The sequence below is a fragment of the Triticum aestivum genome, chromosome 4B (genome assembly GCF_018294505.1).
Source record: "Triticum aestivum cultivar Chinese Spring chromosome 4B, IWGSC CS RefSeq v2.1, whole genome shotgun sequence".
NCBI classification, from domain to species: Eukaryota; Viridiplantae; Streptophyta; class Magnoliopsida; order Poales; family Poaceae; genus Triticum; species Triticum aestivum.
The window spans coordinates 569,328,132-569,337,864 of record NC_057804.1 but is presented as its reverse complement, the minus strand read 5'-3'; positions in this window follow the sequence as shown (position 1 = coordinate 569,337,864).

The window sequence follows — 9,733 nt, the reverse complement described above, 5'->3', positions numbered from 1 at the left end:
AATAGCTAGAACAAAAACGATAATCCACGAGTGGACATGCAGCCACGTGAGGTCGGTATCATGACCGACCGTTCCCACGTGATTCATGCAACTCTAATACACCGAGGTCGTACAATGAATCCCATCCATAGTATACAATTACTATAGCTCGCGTATTACCTCTCACAGGCATTGAAGCGAGACGCGGGTTGATTACACATCAGTCCCAAAGCCAGGAGATATTCCTTATCTTGTTTTATTTGCATGCTCTATGCACTGCATGTATTTGGTAGAGCGATAGGTTATATGTGAACTCTAATCACAGACACCCTACCACACACAGGATAATACACCAACCAGCAAAGAGGGGAGAAAGAACATGCACCATAAATCAAATAAGGTTGGTGTTAATATTTCATTGAAGCCGCAGCAAACCATGTAATAAGTGACAAAACTGCAGCACAACTGACCACCTCATTTACTAGGATTAAGAGCAACTCTAGCAGACTCCGCATAACGCGCGAACCCGCATAATTCCATGAGTATACGGGCTCGGCCCAATTTTCTGGTCAGAGCAGAGCCCGTATACTCGTCCGACCCTTAAATTTTTTTGCCGCAGCCCGCAAGCGTTACCCCCGAAGCAGTATAACTGCGGGTTTGCGGGGCAGATGCGGGTCGAAACCCTATCCCCTCGCCGCCGTGTTTCCCCTGATTCCGCACTGCGCCGCTCGATTTCTCGCCGCCGGCAAGCCTGCGAAAGCCACAGACGGCTCTGGGGATGAGGCGGAGCGCCGCCGTCGCGCCAGATCTGACGCCGCGCGCAAGCCGGGGGCGCGTCGGTGGCTGAACCGCGGTAGCCGGCCATCGCCGGCGTTCGACCGCCGCGAGCTTGAGGACTTCGATCGCGAGCTCGCTCGCCGCCGCCACGCCTCCTCCGGTAACTAGTCCGCATGGAGCTCATCTGCGGGTGCATCGAGCTCGCGGCTCATTCCGGTGAAGAACGAGCCGGAGGAGGAGCTCTCCTCTTGCGTCGTGCCCGATGCGCCACCGCGCCGAGGCGTCATCGGGCCCGAGGACTACCTCCCCCCAGGGCAGCAGGAGCTCCTCGACCGCGTCGTCCTAGAGCGGTCGACGAGGGAGCAAGAGGAGATGGAAGAGCGCATCCGGCGCGAGCTCGAGTACGAGCGGCTCTTCCTCCAGACGGTGTCGCCGCGTCGTAGGCGCACGCGTCCAAGGAGGCTGACCTGCGAGTGATGAAGGCAGAGCAGGCGAAACTCTACATCCACGTCGACTCCTCCGATTCCGATTGAGCGTCGCCGCTGGGAAGCTACCGCAAGAGCTCCGGTGAGCTCAATTTTGTGTAGTGATACGGTAGCGTAGGCCCGGTCTAGCTCCAACAAACTTATATGTAATATATGTATGCTGTGTAGGAAGTTATGTGAAGAAGAACTAACTATGCGAAGAAGAACTATCTATGCGAGCGAGCTCCGGCGAGCTTTTGCTTAAATTTCTCGCGTGAAACAAGTTTTTTAAAATTTTACGGGTTTGGATACAGTTTCTGTTCTGCATGTTTTTATTATCTTTTCTCCGATAGAAAATTTGGGGTCCCCTTGTAGTTCTTTGTGTTGGATTGAGCATTATGAATCTGAAATTGTTTGATACATATCATATAATTAACTCATGGGTACGGGGTATCTAGGTGATATTATAGTTGGTTGATATGTGTCATATGGTGTTATTTTAGTACGAACTCTTGATTAGATCGATCGGAAGGAATAGCTTGATGTTATTTTAGTACGAACTCTAGGATAGATCGATCGGAAGTAATAGCTTTGAGGTGGTTTCGTACCCTACAAACAATTTCTATCTTTTGTTCTCCGCTAATAGAAACGGTAGTGATTCTTTGTTGCATTTTGAGGAATAGTTATATGATCCAACTATGTTAGCCTTGTTGAGAGATTGCACTAGTGAAAGTATGCACCCTAGGCCTCATTTTCCATCATTGCAATACCGTTTGTGCTCCATTTTACTATTCACTACCTTGCTGTTTTTTATTGTTCGCACTACAAAAACTCATATCTACTATCCATACTACACTTTTATCACCATCTCTTCGCCAAACTAGTGCACCTATACAATTTGCCATTGTATTGCGTGTGTTGGGGACACAAGAGATTTCTTGAATATTATTGCAGGGTTGCTTGAGAGAGACTATCTTCATCCTACGCCTCCCACGGATTGATAAACCTTGGGTCAACCACTTGAGGGAAAATTGCTAATGTCCTACAAAACCCTGCGCTTGGAGGCCCAACACGTGTCTACAAGAATAAAGTTGCTTAGTAGACATCACCATCACGTTCATCGCCGACATCACCATTTGATACGGCGTCCCCCACAGAATCATCACCAACAACGGCACCAACTTCGCCATAGGCGCCTTGGCCCGTTTCTGCGCAAACCAGGGCATCCGGCTGGACCTAGCGTCCATTGCCCGCCCGCAGTCAAACGGCCAGGTGGAGCGAGCAAACGGCCTCATCTTGTCCGACATCAAGCCCTGACTGGTCGAGTCACTGGAGCGCTCGGTCGGCTGCTGGATCGAGGAGCTGTCGGCCGTCCTTTGGAGCCATCGGACCACTCCCAACAGATCAACCGGCTTCACGCCTTTCTCCTCGTGTACGGGACCGAGGCTATCATCCCAAGGATATCGAGTTCAACTTGCCTCGCGTCACCATGTACACAGAGGCAGAAGCAAAGGAAGCGCAAGAAGACAGCGTCAATCTGCTGGAAGAGGCCCGACTGTTGGCACTCGTCCGGTCCGCCATCTACCAGTAGAGCCTGCGCCGCTACAACAACAAGAAGGTCAAGCCACATGCATTCCACGAAGGCGACCTTGTGCTGCACCTGATCCAGTGACAGCCGGCCAGCACAAGCTCGCAGCTCCTTGGGAAGGCCCCTTCATCATCAGCAAGGCCCTGGGCAACGACTCGTACTACCTCATTGATATGTCTCCAACGTATCTATAATTTTTGATTGTTCCATGCTATTATATTACCCGTTTTGGATGTATATGGGCTTTATTTTACATATTTTTACCAGTTTTGGGACTAACCTACTAACCGAAGGCCCAGCCCGTATTGCTGTTTTTTTGCCTATTTTAGTATTTCAAAAAAAGGAATATCAAACGGAGTCCAAACGGAATGAAACCTCCGGGAGCGTGATTTTTGGAACAAACGTGATCCAGAGGACTTGGGGTGCAAGTCAAGAAGCTGCCGAGGCGGCCACGAGGGTGGAGGGCGCCCCCCCCCTACCGGGCGCGCCCCCTGTATCGTGGGCCCCTCGGGCGGCCACTGACGTACTCCTTCCTCCTATATATACCCACGTACCTGAAAACATAGAGGGAGCCACCGAAACACAATTTCCACCGCCGTAACCTTCTGTATCCACGAGATCCCATCTTGGAGCCTTCGCCGGCGCTCCGCCGGAGGGGGAATCAACCACGGAGGGCTTCTACATCAACACCATAGCCCCTCCGATGAGTTGTGAGTAGTTTACCATAGACCTTCGGGTCCATAGTTATTAGCTAGATGGCTTCTTCTCTCTTTTTGGATCTCAATACCATGTTCTCCCCCTCTCTTGTGGAGATCTATTTGATGTAACTCTTTTTGTGGTGTGTTTGTCGAGATCCGATGAATTGTGGGTTTATGATCAAGTTTATCTATGAGAAATATTTGAATCTCGTCTGAATTCTTTTATGTATGATTGAGTTATCTTTGCAAGTCTCTTTGAATTATCAGTTTGGTTTGGCCTACTAGATTGATCTTTCTTGCCATGGGAGAAGTGCTTAGCTTTGGGTTCAATCTTGCGGTGTCCTTTCCCAGTGACAGCAGGGGCAGCAAGGCACGTATTGTATTGTTGCCTTCGAGGATAAAAAGATCGGGTTTATATCATATTGCATGAGTTTATCCCTCTACATCATGTCATCTTTCTTAATGCGTTACTCTGTTCTTATGAACTTAATACTCTAGATGCATGCTGGATAGCGGTCGATGTGTGGAGTAATAGTAGTAGATGCAGGCAGGAGTCGGTCTACTTATCATGGACGTGATGCCTATATACATGATCATGCCTAGATAATCTCATAATTATTCGCTTTTCTATCAATTGCTTGACAGTAATTTGTTCACCCACCGTAATACTTATGCTATCTTGAGAGAAGCCACTAGTGAAACCTATGGCCCCCGGGTCTATCTTTTATCATATAAGCTTTCAATCTACTTTTATTTGCATCTTCACTTTTCCAATCTATATCATAAAAATACCAAAAATATATTTATCTTATCATACTATCTCAATCAGATCTCACTTTCGCAAGTGGCCATGAAGGGATTGACAACCCCTTTATCGCATTGGTTGCGAGTTCTTTGTTTGTTTGTGTAGGTGCGTGGGACTTTTGAGGAGCCTCCTACTGGATTGATACCTTGGTTCTAAAAAACTAAGGGAAATACTTACGCTACTATTGCTGCATCACCCTTTCCTCTTCAAGAAAAATGAACGCAAGCTCAAGATGTAGCAAGAAGGATTTCTGGCGCCATTGCCGGGGAGGTCTTCGCTCAAGTCAAGACATACTACCAAGTACCCATCACAAACTCATCTCCCTCGCATTTACATTATTTGCCATTTGCCTCTTGTTTTCCTCTCCCCCACTTCACCCTTGCTATTTTATTCGCCCTCTCTTTCCCAATCTTCTCCTCTCTCTTTCGCTTGCCTTTTTCTGTTAGCATGTGTGTTGGATTACTTGTTAACATGGCGCAAGATAATACCAAATTGTGTGATTTTTCCAATACCAATAATAATGATTTCTTTAGTACTCCGATTGCTCCTCATAATGATGTTGAGTCTTGTGAAATCAATGCTGCTTTGCTGAATCTTGTTATGAAAGATCAATTCGTCGGCCTTCCTAGTGAAGATGCCGCTACCCATCTAAACAACTTTGTTGATTTGTGTCATATGCAAAAAAAGAAAGATACGGATAATGATATTGTTAAATTGAAGTTATTTCTGTTTTCACTTAAAGATCATGCTAAAGTTTGGTTTTCGTCTTTGCTTATGAATATTATTGATTCTTGGAACAAGTGCAAAGACGCTTTTATATCTAAGTATTTTCCTCCCGCTAAGATTATCACTCTTAGGAACGATATTATGAATTTTAAACAACTTGATCATGAGCATGTTGCCCGATCTTGGGAAAGAATGAAATTGATGATTCGCAATTGCCCTACTCATGGTTTTAATTTATGGATGATCATACAAAAAATTATGCCGGATTAAACTTTGCTTCTAGAAATATTTTAGATTCGGCCGCGGGAGGCACGTTTATGGAAATTACTTTAGGAGATGCTACAAAACTTCTTGATAATATTATGGCTAATTATTCTCAATGGCACACCGAACGATCTACTAGTAAAAAAGTGCATGCTATAGAAGAAATTAATGTTTTAAGTGGAAAGATGGATGAACTTATGAGATTGTTTGCTACTAAGAGTGCTTCTATTGATCCCAATGATATGCCTTTATCTATCTTGATTGAGAATAATAATGAATATATGGATGTAAATTTTGTTGGTAGGAATAATTTTGGAAACAATGCTTATAGAGGAAACTTTAATCCTGGACCGTTCCCTAGTAATTCCTCTAATAATTATGGAAATTCCTACAATAATTCTTATGGTAATTTTAATAAATTGCCCTCTGATTTTGAGAATAGTGTGAAAGAATTTATGATCTCTCAAAAGAATTTTAATGCCTTGCTTGAAAAAAATTGCTCAAAGTTGATGATTTGGCTAGGAACGTTGATAGACTTTCGCTTGATGTCGATTCTCTTAAACTTAGATCTACTCCTCCTAAGCATGATATCAATGAGTCTCTCAAAGCAATGAGAGTGTCCATTGATGAGTGCAAATAAAGAACCGCTAGATTGCGTGCTAAGAAAGACTGCTTTGTAAAAGCGTGTTCTTCTAGTTTCCATGAAAATAATGATGAAGATCTTAAATTTATTGATGTGTCCCCTATTAGATCTTTGTTTTGCAATATGAATCTTAATAATGATGAGACTGGAGATGAGTCAACTTTAGTTAGAAGGCGTCCCAATAATTCAGAGTTTTTAGATCTTGGTGCTAAATTTGGTAAATGTGGGATTGGAGAGGTCATGACTTTAAATAGCATTGAACCCACTATCTCGGATTTCAAGGAATTTGATTATGATAATTTTTCTTGAGAAAGTTGTATTTCCTTGTTGCAATCCGTTGTGAATTCTCCCCATGCTTATAGTCAAAATAAAGCTTTTACCAAACATATTGTTGATGCCTTGATGCAATCTTTTGATGAAAAACTTAATTTGGAAGTTTCTATACCTAGAAAACTTAATGATGAGTGAGAACCTACTATAAAGATTAAAATTAAAGATCGTGAGTGTTTTGCTTTGTGTGCTTTGGGTGCTAGTGTTTCCACGATTCCTAAAACTTTATGTGATATTCTAGGCTTCCATGATCTTGATGATTGCTCTTTAAATTTGCACCTCGCGGATTCCACCATTAAAAAGCCAATGGGAAGGATCAATAATGTTCTCATTGTTGCAAATAGAAATTTGGTGCCCGTAGATTTTATTGTTCTTGATATTGATTGCAATCTTTCTTGCCCTATTATACTTGGTAGACCTTTCCTAAGAACGATTGGCGCGATTATTGATATGAAGGAAGGGAATATTAGATTACAATTTCCATTAAGGAAGGGCATGGAGCACTTTCCAAGAAAGAAAATTAAATTACCTTATGAATCTATCATGCGAGCTACTTATGAATCAAGTGCCAAAGATGACACTACTTAGATCTATCTTCGTTTTTATGCCTAGCTAGGGGCGTTAAACGATAGCTCTAGTTGGGAGGCAACCCAATTTTCTTTGTGTTTTTTGTTTTTGTTCTTGTTTAGTAATAAATTTTGCGTCTACTTTCTGTTTAGATGTGTTTTCATGCTTTAATTAGTGTTTGTGCTAAGTAGAACCTATAGGATAACCTATGATGATAGTTAATTTGATTCTGCTGAAAAACAGAAACTTTGCGCTCACGAGAAAAAATTCAATAAATCACAGAAACATGCTTTTGCATTGATTCATTTTTCTGTAGATCAGTAGACAAATTGTCCAGGACGTCCTATTTTGGTAGGATTTTTAGAGTTCCAGAAGTTTGCGTTAGTTACAGATTGTTACAGACTGTTCTGTTTTTGACAGATTCTGCCTTTCGTGTGTTGTTTGCTTATTTTGATGCATCTATGGCTAGTATTAAGTGGTATGAACCATAAAGAACTTGGAATACAGTAGGTTTAACACCAATATAAACAAAGAATGAGTTCATTACAGTACCTTATGTGGTGGTTTTGCTTTCTTTCACTAACGTAGCTTATGAGATTTCCTGTTGAGTTTTGTGTTGTGAAGTTTTTAAGTTTTGGGTAAAGATTTGATGGACTAGGAATAAGGAGTGGAAAAAGCATAAGCTTGGGGATGCCCATGGCACCCCAAGATATTCAAGGATATCCAAAATCCCAAGCTTGGGGATGCCCCGGAAGGCATCCCCTCTTTCGTCTTCGTTCATTGGTAACTTTACTTGGAGCTATATTTTTATTCGCCACATGATATGTGTTTTGCTTGGAGCGCCGTGTATGATATTAGTGTTTGCTTTTTAGTTTAACACAATCATCCTTTCTATACACACCTTTTGGGAGAAGCCTACTTGATTGAAATTTATTAGAATACTCTATGTGCTTCACTTATATCTTTTGAGCTAGATAGTTTTTGCTCTAGTGCTTCACTTATATCTTTTAGAGCACGGCGGTGGCTTAATTTTATAGAAATTGCTAGTCTCTCATGCTTCACCTATATTATTTTGAGAGTCTCTTAGAACAACATGGTATTTGCTATGGTTATAAAATTGGTCCTAGAATGGTAGGCATCCAAGTTGGGTATAATAAAAACTATCATAGGAAGTGAATTGGATGCTATGATCAATTTGATACTTGATAATTGTTTTGAGGTATGGAGGTAGTGATATTAAAGTCATGCTAGTTGGGTGATTATGAATTTAAAGAATACTTGTGTTGAAGTTAGCAAGTCCCGTAGCATGCACGTATGGTTAAAGTTGTGTAACAAATTTGAAACATGAAGTGTCCTTGGATTGTGCATCCTTATGAGTGGCAGTCGGGGACAAGCGATGGTCTTTTTCTACCAATCTATCCCTCTAGGAGCATGCCCGTAGTGTTTGATTTTTGATGACTTCTAAATTTTTGCAATAAGTATATGAGTTCTTTTGACTAATGTTGAGTCCATGGATTTTACGCACTTTTACCTTTCCACCATTGCTAGCCTCTTCAGTACCGTGCATTGCCTTTCTCACTTTGAGAGTTGGTGCAAACTTTGCCGGTACACCCAAACCCCGTGATATGATACGCTCTATCACACATAAACCTCCTTATATCTTCCTTAAAACAGCCACCATACCTACCTATTATGGCATTTCCGTAGCCATTCCGAGATATATTGCCATGCAACTTTCCACCGTTCCGTTTATCATCATGACACGCATTACTTTTGTCATATTGTCATTGCATGATCATATAGTTGACATCATATTTGTGGCAAGGCCACTTTGCATAATTTTTCATACATGTCACTCTTGATTCATTGCCTATCCCGGTACACCGCCGGAGGCATTCATATAGAGTCATATCTTGTTCTAGTTTCAAGTTGTAATTCATGAATTGTAAATCAATAAAAGTGTGTGATCGTCATTATTAGAGCATTGTCCCCAGAAAAAAAAGAAAAGGCCAAACGGAAAAAAGAAAGGCCAAAGAAAAAAAGAAAAAAAAGAAGAAAGGCCAAAAAAGGCCAAAAGAAAAAAAGAAAAAAAAAGAAAAAAGAAAATAAATAAAAAGGGGGCAATGTTACTATCTCTTTTCCCACACTTGTGCTTCAAAGTAGCACCATGTTCTTCATATAGAGAGTCTCATATGTTGTCACTTTCATATACTAGTGGGAATTTTTCATTATAGAACTTGGCTTGTATATTTCTACGATGGGCTTCCTCAAAATGCCCTAGGTCTTCGTGAGCAAGCAAGTTGGATGCACACCCACTAGTTTTCTTTTGTTGAGCTTTCATACATTTATAGCTCTAGTGCATCCGTTGCATGGCAACCCTACTCCTCATGTTGACATCAATTGATGGGCATCTCCATAGCCCATTGATTATCCTCGTCAATGTGAGACTTTCTCCTTTTTTGTCTTCTCCACACAATCCCTATTATCATATTCTATTCCACCGATAGTGCTATATTCATGGCTCACGCTCATGTATTGCGTGAAAGTTGAAAAAGTTTGAGATTATTTAAGTACGAAACAATTGCTTAGCTTGTCATCGGGGGTGTAGAATTTGGGAACATTTTTGTGTGACGAAAATGAAGCATAACCTAACTATATGATTTTGTAGGGTTGAACTTTCTTTAGCCATGTTATTTTGAGGAGACATGATTGCTTTTATTAGTATGCTTGAAGTATTACTATTTCTTATCTCAATATGAACTTTTATTTTGAATCATTTGGATCTGAACATTCATGCCACATGAGGGAGTCCCGGATTAGGGGGTGTCCGGATAGCCAGACTATAACCTTTGGCCGGACTCCTGGACTATGAAGATACAAGATTGAAGACTT